The sequence below is a fragment of the Lacerta agilis genome, chromosome 2, assembly GCF_009819535.1.
Source record: "Lacerta agilis isolate rLacAgi1 chromosome 2, rLacAgi1.pri, whole genome shotgun sequence".
NCBI classification, from domain to species: Eukaryota; Metazoa; Chordata; class Lepidosauria; order Squamata; family Lacertidae; genus Lacerta; species Lacerta agilis.
This window is the reverse complement of record NC_046313.1, coordinates 106,921,211-106,939,540: the sequence shown is the minus strand read 5'-3', so window position 1 is coordinate 106,939,540 and position 18,330 is coordinate 106,921,211. Positions and strand designations below refer to the sequence as shown.

General features: G+C 47.7%; 8 non-coding genes across 8 annotated transcripts; all 8 read right to left on the bottom strand.

Moving 5' to 3' along the window:
• Positions 1-730: 730 nt before the first annotated feature.
• On the bottom strand, positions 731-803 carry TRNAA-UGC. The gene has a single exon. It is a non-coding gene; the product is annotated as a tRNA-Ala (tRNA).
• A 123-nt stretch (positions 804-926) lies between these two features.
• TRNAA-UGC lies at positions 927-999 on the bottom strand. The gene has a single exon. It is a non-coding gene; the product is annotated as a tRNA-Ala (tRNA).
• Positions 1,000-1,114: 115 nt separating this feature from the next.
• Positions 1,115-1,187, bottom strand: TRNAA-AGC. Its single transcript has one exon. It is a non-coding gene; the product is annotated as a tRNA-Ala (tRNA).
• Positions 1,188-1,309: 122 nt separating this feature from the next.
• TRNAA-AGC lies at positions 1,310-1,382 on the bottom strand. Its single transcript has one exon. It is a non-coding gene; the product is annotated as a tRNA-Ala (tRNA).
• A 1,354-nt stretch (positions 1,383-2,736) lies between these two features.
• TRNAA-AGC lies at positions 2,737-2,809 on the bottom strand. The gene has a single exon. It is a non-coding gene; the product is annotated as a tRNA-Ala (tRNA).
• A 123-nt stretch (positions 2,810-2,932) lies between these two features.
• Positions 2,933-3,005, bottom strand: TRNAA-AGC. The gene has a single exon. It is a non-coding gene; the product is annotated as a tRNA-Ala (tRNA).
• A 1,212-nt stretch (positions 3,006-4,217) lies between these two features.
• On the bottom strand, positions 4,218-4,290 carry TRNAA-AGC. The gene has a single exon. It is a non-coding gene; the product is annotated as a tRNA-Ala (tRNA).
• Positions 4,291-5,574: 1,284 nt separating this feature from the next.
• TRNAA-AGC lies at positions 5,575-5,647 on the bottom strand. Its single transcript has one exon. It is a non-coding gene; the product is annotated as a tRNA-Ala (tRNA).
• Positions 5,648-18,330: the final 12,683 nt, after the last annotated feature.

The window sequence follows — 18,330 nt, the reverse complement described above, 5'->3', positions numbered from 1 at the left end:
CTCATAGCTTCTCTGAGTTATTCAAGCCCCTTCGCCATTACAAGGCAGTGATCCATGAAGCTGAGGCTCCTCCAGTACTTTGGCCACCTCATGAGAAGAGAAGACTCCCTGGAAAAGACCCTGATGTTGGGGAAGATGGAGGGCACAAGGAGAAGGGGACGACAAAGGATGAGATGGTTGGACAGTATTCTCGAAGCTACTAACATGAGTTTGGCCAAACTGCGGGAGGCAGTGGAAGACAGGAGTGCCTGGCGTGCTCTGGTCCATGGGGTCATGAAGAGTCGGACACAACTAAACAACTAAACAACAACAACAACAACAACAACAACAAAAGGGTTGATGTTGCCAGCCTTCATGCCCCGTTTCCAGAAGTCTTTGTAACACAGAGTTGGTCTGCCGATGGGCCTGGTGCTTGAAGGCAACTCCTCGTACAGCACATCCTTGGGGAGCCTGCCATCTTCCATTCTGTGGACAACAGAGTGTGAATGTGCTGGGAATGTGGGCTTGGGGAAGCACACCTTTGTTTGAAACTGTCCTGTCAAGTGATACCCAAATTCTCCCTGACGTGGCGGACATGGAACCTATTGAGGGATCACTCCTAAGGGTGGTAAGTTGCCCATGATTCACTTCCATAAAGCAGTGTGCTCAACATGCACACTGGTAGACCTTTATCTTGGCATTGGAGCCCCTGTTGTGTGCATGTCAAAAAGCAATAGAGTGGAGGCTGGATTGGAGAATGCGGGCATCGATCCCGCTACCTCTCGCATGCAAAGCGAGCGCTCTACCATTTGAGCTAATTCCCCAGTTGCCTGGCTCCATAGGGCGAGATATACAGAAAAAGAGGTACATCTCAGAAAGGTGTCCAGAAAGGGATCCAGGGAGGCTTTGTTGAATGCCTGGCAAAAGGAAGAGGTTGTGAGGTTTGCTGGAGAATGTGGGCATCGATCCCGCTACCTCTCGCATGCAAAGCGAGCGCTCTACCATTTGAGCTAATTCCCCAGTTGCCTGGCAGTGTTGACCCAGAAATAAAGAAAAAGAGGTAGATCTCAGAAAGGGATCCAGAAAGGGATCTAGGGAAGCTTTGTTGAATGCCTGGCAAAAGGAAGAGGTTTGCTGGAGAATGTGGGCATCGATCCCACTACCTCTCGCATGCTAAGCGAGCGCTCTACCATTTGAGCTAATTCCCCAGTTGCCTGGCTTCACTGGTCCAGACATACTGAAAAAGAGGTAGATCTCAGAAAGGGATCCAAAATGGATCCAGGGAAGCTTTGTTGAATGCCTGGCAAAAGAAAGAGGCCGTGAGGTTTGCTGGAGAATGTGGGCATCGATCCCACTACCTCTCGCATGCTAAGCGAGCGCTCTACCATTTGAGCTAATTCCCCAGTTGCCTGGCAGACCCTTTCTTGTGCCTGCTTCTGACCCAGATGCCTGAGCATAGATCTTTCTCTCACCTCTCCGGGGAGTGACGGGACTCCAAAAGTGCTTCTCTATTTGTAGAACCTCGCCACTGGGAGAAGAGAGGGCGAGACTCTGCAAGCACTTCTGGGGTGGGGGAGCATTTGCAGAGCTGCCTCATCGCCTGCAGGCCGGCTCTGGGTGCCGTGCAATGTTGAAACAGTGATGGCAAGGGATCACCCCCCAAAAGTGCAAGCAAGGAGTTAACTTTTAAAGCTGCAGGTGGGTGTTGTGTGAGAGGTCCCTCAGGGTGCAGAGCTATCAGGTTTCCAGTTTGAGGGGGGCTCATGGACTCAAGTTTTCTCCTGTATGGCCAGGCGTGTCTTTGGTCCACTGAGGCTGCAGGGTGTCAGCTGTCACCATCTTTAAGGTCACCACGGTGATATACACGGCCACCAAGTCTCTCCTATTCTTCTATTTGTGTTGTATACAGGAAAGCCTCATATTCTGCAGAGCAGATGGAGGAGGAGAAATTTAGCTGGGTATCAGTGCCAATACCTCTTACATGCTAAGAGACTATTCTTCTGTTGGAGATAAGACCTGAGCTGCCTGGCATTGCTGGCTCATGCATGACAAATCTGAGATGTCACATAGAACATGTTTCTTTATCTATCTATCTATCTATCTATCTATCTATCTATGGAAGATAGGAGTGCCTGGCGTGCTCTGGTTCATGGGGCCATGAAGAGTCAGACACGACTAAACAACTAAACAACAATCTATCTATCTATCTATCTATCTATCTATCTATCTATCTATCTATCATCTAATTTTATTATTATTTTTCCAAACATTTTCACAATAACCTTCCAATCAAATAATCACACTGTTTCATAATTTGACTTCCCACCCTCACCTCCACAGCGTTTTTACTCAAACTCTTCCACTGCATTTTCTCTTTATCTATTACAAAAAGTTTCTCCATTACAGTTATATTATCATGTTTCTTCCGCTGCTTTTATCTCAAATCCTGCCCACAATTTCATTTGAATGTAATTTTTTTTTTTAAGTCCACAAATGGCCTCCATTCGTCTATAAAAAGTTCCTCGTTTTGATCTCTTAATTTCGCTGTCAGCTTTGCTATTTCTGCATGGTCCATTAGTTTCCAAAGCCACTCTTCCTTTCTTGGAACTTTCTCCTCTTTCCATCCCTATTACACCTATAAGGAAAACTTCTGGTCTCTGGGGAATAGCCCATTTAAACATTTTCTTCATTGCACAGAATGTGTTTCACTCAGGTTTCGCTCTATGTATGGCAAAAGAAAGAGAAGGGAGGCTTGCCTGGAGAATGTGGGCATCGATCCCACTACCTCTCGCATGCTAAGCGAGCGCTCTACCATTTGAGCTAATTCCCCAACTGCCTGGCTTCACTGGTCCAGACATACAGAAAAACAGGAAGACCTCAGAAAGGAATCCCGAAAGGGATTCAGGGAAGCTTTGTTGAAGGTCTGGTAAAAGGAAGAGGTAATGAGGTTTGCTGGAGAATGTGGGCATCGATCCCACTACCTCTCGCATGCTAAGCGAGCGCTCTACCATTTGAGCTAATTCCCCAGTTGCCTGACATCACTAGTCTTAGACATACAAAGAAGAGAGGAGGAATTTAAAAATCTACTATGAAGCCTCCTACCTCTGTTGGGTTAAGGAGTGGATTCAGCTTGAGAACATTGACATACTGGACCTAAATAGATAATAAATAAATAAATAAGAGAGGAGGGAGCAGACTTGAGAAATGGATCCAGAAAGTGATCCAGGGAGGTTTTGTAGGCAAAAGGAAAAGAGTGGAAGATTGGTTGGAGAACGAACACAAAGGTTCCTGCTGCCTCTTGCATGCAAAACGAGCACTCCACCATTTGAGCTGATTGCCCAGCAGAACCATCCAAAAGTATCCCCAAGAAGGAGACAGAACTTAGATGCCCTGCACCATTGGAGTAGTGGTGGCCAAGGATTGCACCCCAAAGTGCAGGATAAGGGTTGATTTGTAAGCAGTTTGTGGGTGCAGTGACAGTGGCCGCTCAGGGTGCAGAACTAAATAATAGTTCTGGTTGCATTTAGAGGCCTCTGGTGCAAAACGCGCTCAGCTGCTTAGCAACTGGGTAGAATGACAGAAGATTCCTCCAGCTCGGGTTTCCTTTTATCCGAAGAAAAGAGAGTGGCAGGTCCACTATGGTGAAACTCGAAAAATTAGAATATCGTGTATGTTAGCTGCAGTTGTACTCTTCATTTCTGCCAGAGTCCGGCCTGATCTGTGTGGTTCACCTTATCTGCTTGTGGCTCAGTATAGCTTGCCAAGTTTTTTTCCTTCCCGGATGCAGTCTGTTTTATTTGGCCACTTCTGCAAGAATGCAGAAAACAACCTAAGGAGGCTGAAAAAGGAACAGGGCAGAGCAGGCATAGGCAACCTCGGCCCTCCATATTTTTGGGGGACTACAACTCCCATGATCCCTAGCTAAGAGGAATGATGGGAGGGGTGAGGTTGCCTATGCCTGGGGTCAAGGCTCGGTTGGGGAATTCAGGATTCAATCTTGCTACCTCTCGCATGCCAAGCAAGTGCTCTACCACTTGAGCTAACTCCTCAGCTGTCCCGCAGAGCCAGCCCACAGCACAAGATACAAGATAAGGCTGTTCTTCTGTTTGAGCTAATTCCCTGGCTGTCCAGCTTTGCAGTATCCCTGAAAGTGGGCACCGGCCAGAGTCTCTGTGCAGAATATGACCCGAAGACGCTTTGCTCTATGCATGGCAAAAGGGAGAAATTAGAGTCTTGACTGGAGAATGCGGGCATCGATCCCGCTACCTCTCGCATGCTAAGCGAGCGCTCTACCATTTGAGCTAATTCCCCATCTGCCCAGGAGAACCACCTCACAGTATCCTAAGTACAGGCCAGATCCAAGGTGCAACTGCTCTTTATTAATACAGTGGTACCTCGGATTAAGAACTTAATTCGTTCTGGAGGTCTGTTCTTAACCTGAAACTGTTCTTAACCTGAAGCACCACTTTAGCTAATGGGACCTCCCGCTGCTGCTGTGCCACCAGAGCAAAATTTCTGTTCTTATCCTAAAGCAAATTTCTTAACCTGAAGCGTTATTTCTGGGTTAGCGGACTATGTAACTTGAAGTGTATGTAACCTGAGGTACTACTGTATTATTATTTTAGTCGTTTAGTCGTGTCCGACTCTTTGTGACCCCATGGACCAGAGCATGCCAGGCACTCCTGTCTTCCACTGCCTCCGGCAGTTTGGTCAGACTCATGTTGGTAGATTTGAGAACACTGTCCAACCATCTCATCCTCTGTCGTCCCCTTCTCCTTGTGCCCTCCATCTTTCCCAACATCAGGGTCTTTTCCAGGGAGTCTTCTCTTCTCATGAGGTGGCCAAAGTATTGGACCCTCAGCTCAGGATCTGTCCTTCCAGTGAGCACTCAGGGCTGATTTCCTTATGAATTGGTAGGTTTGATCTTCCTGCAGTCCATGGGACTCTCAAGAGTCTCCTCCAGCACCATAATTCAAAAGCATCAATTCTTCGGCGATCAGCCTTCTTTATGGTCCAGCTCTCTCTTCCATACATCACTACTGGGAAAACCATAGCTTTAACTATACGGACCTTTGTCGGCAAGGTGATGTCTCTGCTTTCTAAGATGCTGTCTAGGTTTGTCATTGCTTTTCTCCCAAGAAGCAGGCGTCTTCTAATTTCATGACTGCTGTCACCATCTGCAGTGATCATGGAGCCCAAGAAAGTAAAATCTCTCATTGCTCCATTTCTTCCCTTTCTATTTTCCAGTGACCATGATCTTAGTTTTTTTGATGTTGAGCTTCAGACCATATTTTGCGCTCTCCTCTTTCACCCTCATTAAAAGGTTCTTTAATTCCTCCTCACTTTCTGCCATCAAGGTTGTGTCATCAGCATATCTGAGGTTGTTGACATTTCTTCCAGCAGTCTTAATTCCGTCTTGGGATTCATCCAGTCCAGCCTTTTGCATGATGCTCTTTGGTTTGAGTTAAATTCCCTGGCTGCCCAGACCCCACAATATCCCAAGAAGGAAGCAGGGACCAGAAATGCTGTGGAGAACGTGAGCTGAAAAGGTGCTGCTCTAGATTTGGCAGAAGCAAAAAGGAGCAGAATCTTGCCTGGAGAATGCGGGCATCGATCCCGCTACCTCTCGCATGCTAAGCGAGCGCTCTACCATTTGAGCTAATTCCCCAACCGTGTGGCTTCAGTGGCTCAGACATACAGAAAGAGTTACGAGGGAAGAAAGTGGTTCAGGGAGGCTTCCTGTTTTGTCTAAAAGGAGATAACGCCAAAAGCATGCAGATTATCTTGGCAGACCCAACAAGCATAACTTGGAAGCTAAAGAGGCACAGGAAAGAAGCGGCAGTAGCTGGCTGATGGCACTTCAGCATTTATGCAAAAGGAAATATGCTTGGGCTGAGGAATTAGGCCAAACTTTGGCCTCCGATGATCCTGGCCAGGGACAGCCTGTGCATGAGGCGAGAGGAAGCCATTCACCTCTGGATCCACCCCCCCACCCTCTTCCTGACCCCACCATGGCTTCTCCCATTGCTGACACAGCACTCCTACCCTCGCTGCTGTTCCTGCCATCTTCCTGTAGTTGATGCAAGATAATATCACCAAGGCAACTATCTGTAAACAAGCGATAAAGGTCCATCAAAATGGCAAAAGTAGTTTCTTTCCCAAATTGGTTTTTATCTTAAACAATTGCAAACGTGCAGTAAATGAAGAGTTTGCTATATAAACTGTAGTCGCTGTATCACTGCCCTGTCCATTGTTTTATGGACCACTCTGGAGTAGCAGCAGTATTGGCACAATGACGGGAGCAGGGAGCAGGTGGGGCGGGGCCCCAGATCTGCAGAGGGGCATTGGCATCTTGGCAGGAGCGGTGTTGGGACGATTCGCTTACAGCAGCCAAACATCTCAGAATGGCTCTCATCCTGGCTGGACTCATCGCTGCGGTCTTTCTGCAATTTGCGGTGGTGGTGCCTGAGCAGAACGGATAGCAGGTTCCTCCACCGTGTCCAACCAGTCCATGATGAGAACTGAACTTTGGTCCGTTCCGTTCTCTAAAAATGCTAGCTAGGTACACCACCTAAAACAAATCTCCAGATTTTTAATGCAAAAGCTGCCTACTTCTCTGCATTTCTGTTTTCTACCTACCAAGGAACCCAGCTGGAATTTATGTTCCCAGAGACAGGGGTTTCACACATTCCAATTTCCTTCTTGCCATCCATCTTAGGTGCAACTTGAAGAAGACTGCATTGTGCCTAACAGAGTCTCATTGGAATGACTGCTACCTCCACCCACATAGCATTGAAAATTCTTGTAAAGTGTCCATGCAACTTTAGTTAGAGGAGTGTTCTCTATGGTACTGCCAGTGTGAAGTTACACATGAAATGCACTCTCCGATATAGCTTTGGTTGTGCTATAGACTGGCCCATGTCTCCCCCCCCCCATTTTTTTTAATTGATTTTTAACATAACACAAACATAAACACTACACCAAAAACTACATACAAAAAAGAAAAAACAATAAACCACATAAAGATACATATTTAAACCTAACTAATCTTCTAAATGACATTGTATATTGACTTCCTCTCGTCCTCTCTGGCTGCTTTCCTTGTAAATCATCTTTAGTAATTTCCTTACCTTTTTCTATTCTAACTTAAAACTCTAACCCTCTTATCTTATTTTATATACCTTATCATTACTTCCTCTATTTCTAAATCTAATCTATCTTCTATATCTGTAGCCTACCTATTTCTACCTATCTGCATTTAAATACTAATTTTAGCATTTTTCTTCAAATATACTTTAAATTTAGTCCAATCTTTCTCCACCGCATCGTCCATCTGGTTTCAGAGTTTACCGGTCAGTTCAGCGAGCTCCATATAAGTCTATCATTTTCATCTGCCAGTCTTGAATCGTTGGTATTTCTTCTGTCTTCCAATTTTTTGCCAGTAGAATTCTTGCTGCTGTTGTGTAGACTGGCCCAATCCCATATCAAAGCCAAGTGGAATGTGTCTTGAAGCCAGTACATTACTTCCTCAATTTCTTGGTTGCCGAACGGAATCCATTCCGGAAATCCGTTTGACTCCCGAAAACATTTGACAACTAAGGGGTGGCTTCTGATTGGCTGCAGGAGCTTCCTGCACTCAGTCAGAAGCTGCGAAAATAGTTTGAAAACCAAAACACTCGTGTCCAGTTTTTGATTGTTTGGGAGCCGAAACATTCGAGTCGCAAGACCTTCGAAATCCAAGGTACTGAAATAGGTTGTCCACTGCCTTGAGGCATAAAGAAATTGAGCATACCCTACGATCTGCCACTAGATGGCAGAAGAAGATAGTTTTATCATAAAGTGAGTATTTCAGATACACTTCAGAAAATCTGTAAAGCAAGGAGTTAAAACTCCATAGTGCGCCCAGAAGATTTTGTTGGGCCACACAAGAGTGTTTTCCGTCCTCAATAAAGTAGTAATTTCTCTAGCCCTGGTGAAGGATTAACCAGCATTGTGGAGTCCAATCTATCAGCATCAAATTTTGTTGAAATATTCTTAAGGCAAGTGTTATCCAACTCTTTCCAGTACACTTCCCCACCACTTTCCTGTCTGCAAAAAACAAGGGGGTGTATGTAAAATTTTGGAGGCAAGAGGGTTTGTTGTGTGAGACCTTCTGATTAAGTATAACTCTGAAATATGTGATTGAAACCACCAAAAAATAATGGCAGTCTAGAAGTGCCCCTGATCTCTTTTGGAGCCGCAAGAATTGAACACGGAACGAGACTTGCCATTTCTTTCTGCTGCGAATCACAAGTGGGGTGTGTGATTTCGTTTGGTCACTGTGAGAGCAGGTTGTTGGACTAGATGGTTGTTGGCCTGATTCAGCAGGACTCTAATATTCTAATGTTTATTCCCATTGAGCAGACCTGTGATTCAGTTTCTGTACCTGTACACACACAAAAAATTGCATTCCTAAGGCATCTCTAATGCATTCTTGGGGCACATTCCTTGTGTGTTCCTGATTCCAGCAGTGTTCTTCTGTTCTGGCTGAAACGGCAGATATGGAAACCCGTGAATCAAACACTGGTTCATGTGTCATTCTTGGCCCTCTGTTTTGTTTCAGGCAGGCTGTTTGTGTCTTTAAAAGCACCAGGTGTACATTTAATTTTTCCGAGTGCAAGGCCATTCCAAGGGTAGTGTGGGGTGGGGGAGAGACGGTCATGGTGGCGTCACAGTTAACGGACAATCAGTGCTGTGCACAGCTGATGCCCATAGTACACTTGCAGAAACAGGTTTCTTTGTCTCAGAACTCAACTCTCGGAAGCAAAGGTATATTTTGTAGAGCCTTGATCAGATGCATTCGCTTCTGGGCACTTTTCTAAAGGCCACATGTCAATGGTAGCCTGGACCAGGGGCAAAAGCAGGCAGAACAAGAAATGTGGGTTTCACCTTTGTGCAATATATAACTTTCTGGTCTGGTGTTGTCATCTGAATCAATTTTGTGCTGGTGAAATCTTTGATCTTCGCAGATGTTTTTGCGCTTTTTTATATTCCTGTAGTATGGGGATTAGAGGCAGGACAATGAAAGCGGACTTTGCAAGCCCTTTTAGCTGCTGAGAGACTTCGACTTCAAGCCTGGGAATATCAGGGGCTGGTTGGATGAGGAAGAGCGGTGGAATCTACCCAACCAAGAGCCGCCACCACACCACACCCCCGGGGAAGGTGCAGAGGAGAAGGATTTTGAGCCTGGGGATTGGTAGTGGGACACTGGCCACAACTCAGAGGAGGGGACGGGCTGAGAAGTGGTAGAAGCTGGGCTCTTGGGGGATAGCAAAGAGACAAGAAAGCATGAAGGGGTTTCTAGTTTGGATGAAGGCGCCAACAGCAATGACAGAGAGGAGGTAGAGCCTGCAGTTCTCGCCCAAGACCACTCTGAGAGCTTCTCTGCTGACAGCTTGCTGGCCCCCCCTCCTAGAACAGGGGTAGGCAACCTAAGACCCATGGGCCAGATGCTGCCCAATCGCCTTCTCAATCTGGCCCGCGGACGGTCTGGGAATCAGCGTGTTTTTACATGAATAGAATGTGTCCTTTTATTTAAAATGCATCTCTGGGTTATTTGTGGGGCCTGCCTGGTGTTTTCACATGAGTAGAATGTGTGTATTTATTTAAAATGCATCTCTGGGTTATTTGTGGGGCATAGGAATTCATTCATTCCCCCCCCCCCCAAAAAAAAATATAGTCCGGCCCACCACATGGTCTGAGGGACGGTGGACTGGCCCACGGCTGAAAAAGGTTGCTGACCCCTGTCCTAGAACGAGGCATTTATTGCATGTTGCCAGGGCCAGGCAGACACAGAGCTAATCCCTTGGAGCTTGCTGTATAGAAGAAGAGGACAGAGGGAGGGGCCGGACACAAAGGGCTAGGGAGTGGAAGAGGAGCTACACGTCAGTCCAAAGAACTGCTTCATTAAGGCAGGATTACTCTTTAGAAGTCTCTGTGTGTTCTTTGTCCTGATTTCCTTAATAAAGAAACTAGATTGGTGGGCTACTTAAAAATGAGGCTGAAGTTTAGATTTAGTTTTAATTTTTTTTTTTTAAATAAGAATTTATTGGCATTTTCATAACAAAACATAAACCCACACCCACACCCACATATATAAATCAAATACAAACACAGATACAATTCTTCTTGTTTACTCACTTAAGAAAATCTTCTAGTTCCAAATCTTAACAATTGACTTCCCCCACCCTCTCTCCTTCGGTTTTATATCCATATTCTACTTTAATAACATCCTTTTTCTAAAAATTTTATTCACTTTAGTTTTAAATTGTATTTTAATCTGTATTTTAATGAACTGTTTTATGTTTTTGTTGTGATTTTATTGGTGTTAGCCGCCCTGAGCCCGGTTTCGCGGGGAAGGGCGGGGTATAAATAAAAATTTATTATTATTATTATTATTATTATTATTATTATATAGCTGCAAGTCAACCAAGTGTCCCTCTCTATTTCTCTGACCTGCGAACAGCCAGCTTGCCCTGTCAGCTCCGTGACAGGAAGGATAAATACCCACCCTCTACGACACAATGGTCTGGAGACCTCATGGCCTCCCCCCCCCCTTAGCCTTGATGAGACAATTGCCTCAGGTGGCAGGCTGGGGACAGCTGGAAACCTGGCAGATTTGGCCGCCCCAGTAGCACGCCAGTCACCACCATCTGCTCCTCTCCAGCCTCCTTTTTGCTCCCTTCAGAGCGCTGGGGCTTCCCTGAGCCATCTTCCCTGTCGCCTCAGGAAGAGGCAAGGGGGACAGGGCAGGAGAGGAAGAGGCAATGGCAAGGGGGGGGTGCCATTTCCCGCTTTGCCTGAAGCGGCAAAATGTCTTGGGCCGGCCCTGCACACCTCTACTCCTGAAGTGGATTTGGCCATTGAAATTATAACGAAGATGCTTCTCATTCTTGTTCAGGGGGTGGCCTACAGTGCTGTCGTTCCCATCAAGGCCTTTCAGCAGGCAGGCGGGGAACACCGGTGAGTCACCTGTTAAGCCACTGTAAAAACTTCTCTTGGCGACAGGTGATACTCCCCAAGCCGGAACAAAGGCCTTTCAGAGGGCAGTCATTGTTTCTAGAAACATTCACCCACTTGCATCAAGGGGAGCAATTGTGACAACCTGGGCTCGGTTACATCATTGCTGGAACAACACCAAAAAACAAACAAACAGCAACAACCCACAGCTGAGATAATATCTGAAACAATGATCTCTCCTGAATCTGTGAGTTAAAACTGGAGGGCAAACCCCTGTATGTATTGGCAAAGCTAAACTTGAAGTTACACATCAAACATACCCTCCAACCATAGCTGTCAAGTTTCGGTTTTGAAAATAAGGGATCAGCATTCTCACCTATCCCGGGGACAGTCACATGTCAGTGGTGGGCGGAGCCAGAAGCAAAAGTGGGCGGAGCAGCAATGTAAACTCCAAGCGGCCTCGGGCTCGGAGCAGAGCAAAGAGGAGGGCAGCCAGCAAAGAGGAGGGCAGCCATGTGCTCCACGCAATGGAGCCCCATCGTCTTCTTGTCTGATCCCATCAAAACAGGACAGGAAGCAGCAGCTGCTCAAAGGCAGCCAGGCTCTGCCCGCCAGCTAACCCTATTGGCCGGCTGAGGGGCTCGGCGGCAACGGATAGGGGCTGATGCAGGGGGAGGAATACAACCCCCTGTAAGCACGGGAAACGGCTCCCACTTGCTTTGAGGGCTGAGGCTTTTCTCTCCAAGTAGGCGAGGTCTTCCCACCCAGTCCCTGGCCAGCAGGGGAGGAGCTGCTTCCATTAAAAACGGGAAATTTAAGGGAAATAAAAAATAAGGGAGAGCAGCGGGAAACTGCTTGAAATAAGGGAGAATCCCGGGGAAAACGGGATACTTGACAGCACTGCCTCCAACATTCCTCAGATGGAAACAGGGACATTTTTCACTCTCTGCCCCGGGAACTCACCCTCTTCGAACCCCCCCCCCCCATTTTTGTTGGGTGTATGTCCCCGGTAAAGCATTTCCTGTCATAAGAAGGGCGAGTGCCACCACCAATGGGACGCAGCACACGTGCCGTTTGTCGTCCAGAGAAAACCCATTAATCCCAATTTTCTTTTCATTCTTTGGTAGATTTACCAAGTGACTTGGAAACTATACAATTAATCTAGAATGCAGCTGCCAGGCTAGCGACTGCTGGGAGCGGCTGCCGGGATCAAATAACACTGGTTCCCAGTACGTTTCCGAACACAATTCAAAGTGTTGGTCCTGACCTTCTGAGCCTTAAATGGCCTCGGCCCAGTATACTTGAAGGAGCGTCTCCACCCCTGTTATTCAACCCAGACACTGAGGTCCAGCTCCGAGGGTCTTCTGGCAGTTCCTTAATTGGGAAATGATTAATGTTTGATGTTTTGTGGGGTGTTTTTAAATTTTGCTGGAAGCTGCCCAGAGTGGCTGAGGCAACCCAGTCAGATGGGCAGCACTTAAATAATAGAAGCAATTTTGAAAAATTATAGTATGCGCCTAGTCCTCATGGGGACAGAACGTGCTGACCGAGATGGGCCTTTGCCTTGTTCCAGAAGACTCTCCTTATGCCCATAGAGGTAGGAGTTGTTGTTTTGTTGATAATAGGCGCATGCCAGACTTTTTGATGGGTCACATGTCCTGCTCTGGTACGAAATCAGTGGGAAGAAATCAGCTGGACTAGATGGGCCTGCGGTCTTGAACGACGGAACCCCTCTCAAATTCCCCCCGTTACTATTTATTTCTCCGTGGTGGCGTGCCGTGTACTCTTACACACACACACCCCACCTGTACTTCGAGGTCCGTCTAAACTGCCAACATTTCCCGCCCCCCTCCACTCGGGGTCCTGTAGCAACAAGGGTACTCCAATCCAGCTACCGTGGCCGGTTTAAGGCTTGGCTCTGGGCTACTGGGATGTAAAGTCCTTTTGGCCTATACTCCAGGGATTCACTCAGGTATGATCCCTCCCTGCTACTGTTACCTCAGCTCACAGGGCAACTATGTGGCACTTGTAGGCTTTTATTCCCTGCACCCCTCCTTAGTGTAACTCCAGGACCTAACTTATCACCCTGTAAGTCTTTTGGTCCGCTTCTCCGAGTTCACCCTCTTTTGAGCCCTCCTAACTTGCTGGATCAAATGCAGGGGCATTCCTAGCCCCTTGGCTGCCCGGGGCGGGAAGCCAAGAGGCACCCCTGGGGGCGGGTGCATCGCGGCGTGTGCGTCATGACGCACGCACACACGGCGACGCCCCGCCCCCGGGGGATGCCGGGCGGGGGCTTTGGGAGCCTCGGCAGGCTGCAAAGAGCCCCGAAGCCGCAGCCTGGCACCCCTTTGTGCTACAGCAGCGGCTTCGGGACTCTTTGCTGCCCGCAGAGGCTCCCAAAGCCCCCGCCCGGCATCCCCCGGGGGAGCGCAAGTGGGGCAGGGAGAGGGCGGGTCAGCGAATAGGGGTGTCACCCCTCTTCGCTGGACCGCCCCTCTCCTTGCCCAGGCTCCGCAAGCCAGCCAGCGGCGCGGAAAGCCACTGGAGGGCGGGGGCTATTTTCGACGCTGCCGGGGCAGAGCCGCAGGGGCGACCAGCAAGGGGAGTGACACCCCGACTCGCTGGCGGCCCCTGCGGCTGCACCCCGGCAGTGCCGAAAATAGCCTAAAAAGAATTTTAAAAAATATAAAAAAGTAAAAAAAAAAGCCCAGTGGCCGGGGCCGTCCCCCGATTTGTCACCCCCAGCAGGGGCGCTGCCTGGGGCCCCCTGCCCCCTCCGCCCCCCCTGCGATGCCCCTGATCAAATGATTGACGATATGTCTTGGCACAACAAGAACAAGGTTTTATTTTCCACCAAACATAACAGCCTTAATATTTCTTTTGTTTACAAGCTTAGTTACGATAGAGCATATCTTCTTTCAGTTGAACACCAGTATTTCAAACCTAACCACCACTATCCTGGCCCCCACACCCTCTACCTTCCAGTCACCACTCCCCCTCCGTCTCGTGCCCTTAATCCCACCTGCAAAATAGCAGCAGCCTGGAAGTGGCCAAAGGGCATTGGTAGTAAGTGTCAGGAGATTGTGATTTCGAAGCCCATCAGTGGACCTTAGAGGCTCTGAAAGGAAAAGGAGGAAGACCCTTTGAAGCTGAAGTTAGCCAACATCTCAGATGTTGGACCGTGGGCACCAACTGGGTGTGTTAATATATAACTTTGTAAAGTAGTGCCTTGCAAAAAGAAAAGGAAAGCCCCTGTCCAGGATGGATTAAGAGAATTGTGGAAATGCAACACCACAATGTTATCCCTCCACATTTCTGAATCGTTGCAATGGAGGGAGAGGCCTGTAGGAACTCCCCAGAACGAAACAAAGGGATTCCTTTGTTTTTCCACAGATCACTGCGAAGGTTCAGGTAGGTATTCAGATATTAGATACTTAAAGGTAAAGGTAAAGGACCCCTGACAGTTAAGTCCAGTCGCGAATGACTCTGAGGTTGCGGCGCTCATGTCGCTTTACTGGCCGAGGGAGCCGATATTTGTCTGCAGACAGTTTTTTCCAGGTCATGTGGCCAGCATGACTAAGCCGCTTCTGGCAAAACCAGAGCAGCGCACAGAAACGGCGTTTACCTCCCTGCCGGAGCGGTACCTGTTTATCTACTTGCACTTTGAAGTGCTTTTGAACTGCTAGGTTGGCAGGAGCTGGGACCGAGTAATGGGAGCTCACCCCGTCGCGGGGATTCGAACCGCCGACCTTCCGATCGACAAGCCCTAGGTTCAGTGGTTTAGACCACAGTGCCACCGGCATCCCTATTAGATACTTAGGCACTCTCTCGCCCTGATCTGGCCGCAGTGATCCATGCGACGGTCACCTCCAGACTTGATTATTGTAACTTGCTCTATGCGGGGCTGCCCCTGAGGCTGACCCAGAAACTCCAGCCGGTGCAAAATGCCACGGCGAGGCTCCTTACGGTGGCTTTGCCGTGGGACCACATTCATCCAATGCTCTACCAGCTGCACTGGCTCCCGGTGGAGTACAGGGTCAGGTTCAAGGTGCTGGTTTTGACCTTTAAAGCCCTATGCGGCTTAGGACCCTCATACCTAAGGGACCGCCTCTCCTGGTATGTCCCGTGTAGGACCTTAAGGTCCTCAAATAATAACTTTTTGGAGGTCCCGAGCCACAAGGATGTTAGGTTGGCTTCAACTAGGGCCAGGGCCTTCTCAGTACTGGCCCTGACTCGGTGGAACAGTCTGTCACAAGAGACCAGGGCCCTGCGGGATTTGGCATCTTTCCGCAGGGCCTGCAAGACGGAGCTGTGCCACCTAGCCTTTGGGTTGGTTTTAGTTTAACCCTGATGTTTCGTTCTTTTGGTGTGATTGGTGGGCTACTTAAAAATGAGGCTGCAGTATAAATGGAATTTTAAATTGTATTTTAATCTGTATTTTAATGAATTGTTTTTATGTTTCGTTGTGATTTTATTGGTGTTAGCCGCCCCGAGCCCGGTTTTGGCGGGGAAGGGCGGGGTATAAATAATAAAATTATTATTATTATTATTATTATTATTATTTAGTACACCCCATCCGTTCTGTTAAGAAACCAAGTTGACACAATGCCATGTGCCTAGAAAGCTATTTCAGCAAGGGAGCTTCGACAGAACTGCAGGGGGAATTCAGGGGTTTTGGCATAGCTGGAGTAAAACTTTTTATTTGCACAGCCAATGCTCAGGGGTGTAGGTGGAAGAACCGGCTGGTTTTTGTTCCCTCAGTTCATAATTTTTCCAATCTTAAATTCGGTTCTTCAGATTTCTGCAGCAATTTGTGGGTCGTGTGTGTGTGTGTGTGTTTTTAAAAAAAACAAATCCTCACGAAAATTCACCAACATTTGACACGAATTCCTCCCAACACACACATTTCTAAATGTGATTTTGTCTAATGTATGCATTTTTGCCAGCGGTTTTCCCTAACACAATGCATTTTGTGTGTGATTTTTCTGAATAATGCTTTTTGTAGGGGGGGTCGGGTAACGGGCACCGGGGATGAGTTTATGGAATCAGCGTTGGCGGACAACTGGCACTGCAAAAACAGGTGGGTAACTGCAAATTTCAAAGGACAGCTGTGTTTCAGCTTGCATGTTGTTTCAGAAAAGGTGACTGATACATTTGGCTTCAGCCGAGACCTGAATCAAATTGCTTACTCACTGAGCTCAGTAATGATGGGAATTGGAGTGTGTCTGGCCTTTAAGACAGTCCTGAGGCCACACCCCTTCCTTAGCCACTCCCCTTCCCCCCTGCCTTTTCACCGTCCTTTAGTGTTTCTGCCTGGCTGGACTTTGTCCTTTCACTCTGATCCTGCCTCTCCCTTGCCTGGATGGAGGCTAGAGAGAAATCTGTTCAAGCAGAGGTGCATCTAGGGTCCCCCGAGCCCTTGGCAAGAAGTTGTCTCGGTGTCCCCCTCCCAGAAAAAAAAAATCACTTCTCCCACTTTGATCTTGCTATGACAGTGGCGGTGCATCACGACACACATATACAGTACATAATATACGCCAGCAGTTAGCCTTCATGCCGCCTTGCCGTTTCTGTTACTTTATATATTTATTATATTTATTTATATATTTATGTATTAGATTTATATACTGCACTTTGTCACAAGATCTCAGGGCAGTTCACAGGAGAAAAAAACAAGGCAAAAACACAAGTAAATAATTAAAACAATAAAAACAAAACAATAACCCGCCCCCCCTTCCCACAAACACATTTAAAAGGCTGTAGAATATTAATCAGCCCAAGGCCTGGCTGGGGAGAAATGTTTTCACTTGGCGGCTAAAGAAGGTGCCAGACAAACCTGCCTGGGGTCAGCATTTCACAGATAGGGAGCCTCTGCAGAAAAGGCCCGTTTCTCCTACTGCTCAGCTCCCAGCTCTTGCTTAATTAAACGCACAACCTTACACAGATCAGAAACACCGACTTGCCTCCCCACACATTGAGGGGGGTGTGGCCACGTGATGCATCACGTCACCACGTCACGTGATGCCGTCTGGCATGTGCCGGGTGGGGGCAGGACGTGCGGAGGGCAATCTTCACGCTTGCTCGTCCCAGCTGCCACCCAGCTCCTGAGCAAAGCAAAGATCTCACTCATCCCAGCTGTTGCCTGGCTCCTGGGCTGTTGGGCAGAGGCTGGGGCTGGCAGAGGGCGGCCTGTGGCGGCGGGTGGCAGCCCCCTCAATATTACGGTTGTGTGCTCCTGCCCCAAAGTATTGGGAGAACTGAAGCCCCTTGTGCCCTCTATACCCGACGTCCCAACACAGATGACTGGAAACAGAATTGTGGGGTGAGCACACCACCCTAGTGGAGGCCAGTTTTGCCAACCCCTAGCTACGCCTCTGTGTGCAAGCGAGTGCATGTAGAAACTAGCCTACTATACAAAGGGCGACATTTTATGCTTGTTGCCCTGCCTGCTTTGACCTCGCCCAGGGTGGAATGCAGCCCTAAGGTCTGAGCAATGATCCCTCCTCCTCCTTTCTTAAATAAATTGATTTGGTTTTTCAGATTGGAACTTTACAGTCACATATCCAACATGCAACATAAAAACTAGATTCCAAGGAATCTCTTGGACTTCTCCTCCTCCCCTTTGCGGGTCCTACTGTTAATCATTTCCTCCTGCATCTTTTATAATAATCCAGATCTTTTATCTATCCATTGTATCCAAAATTCACCATTAAACTACAAGCGATATTCTGATCCTACTAACGGTTTTAACTACAACGGTCTTTAAGATAAGTTATAAATTTTCCCCATTCCTTATTAAACTTTTGGTCTTCCTGATTTCTGAGCGATGGTCCCTAACCCTCTCTATACAGAGTCAGCACCCATATTGGGCTGGGTGGAGGGAAACCTGGGTTCTTGAAGCTCACGGGGTAACCTTCGACCAATGGCTTTCTCTTGGCCTCACCTGCCTTCCAGGACTGTTGGGAGAATAAAGGCAGGGGAGAGCCATGTCTGCTGCTCTGAGTTCCTTGGATGAATGCAGATTCAGATGGGCTTAACTGCTGCAATCAGGACCAGATTTAGGTTTGATGAGGCCCTAAGCTACTGAAGGTAATGGGGCCCTTTATATGTCCAGCTGTCCTTTGCCAGCAACTAATTGTCACTGTCTTTTGTTACAGGTAGGTAGCCGTGTTGGTCTGCCATAGTCAAAACAAAATAAAATTAAAAATTCGTTAGCACCTTAGAGACCAACTAAGTTTGTTCTTGGTATCAGCTTTCATGTACATGCACACTTCAGTAATTTATGGACCTAATAGGTATCTAAAACCAGTGATGTTTTAGGGAGCAGGCTAGTAGGTGGGGCCCATTACAGCG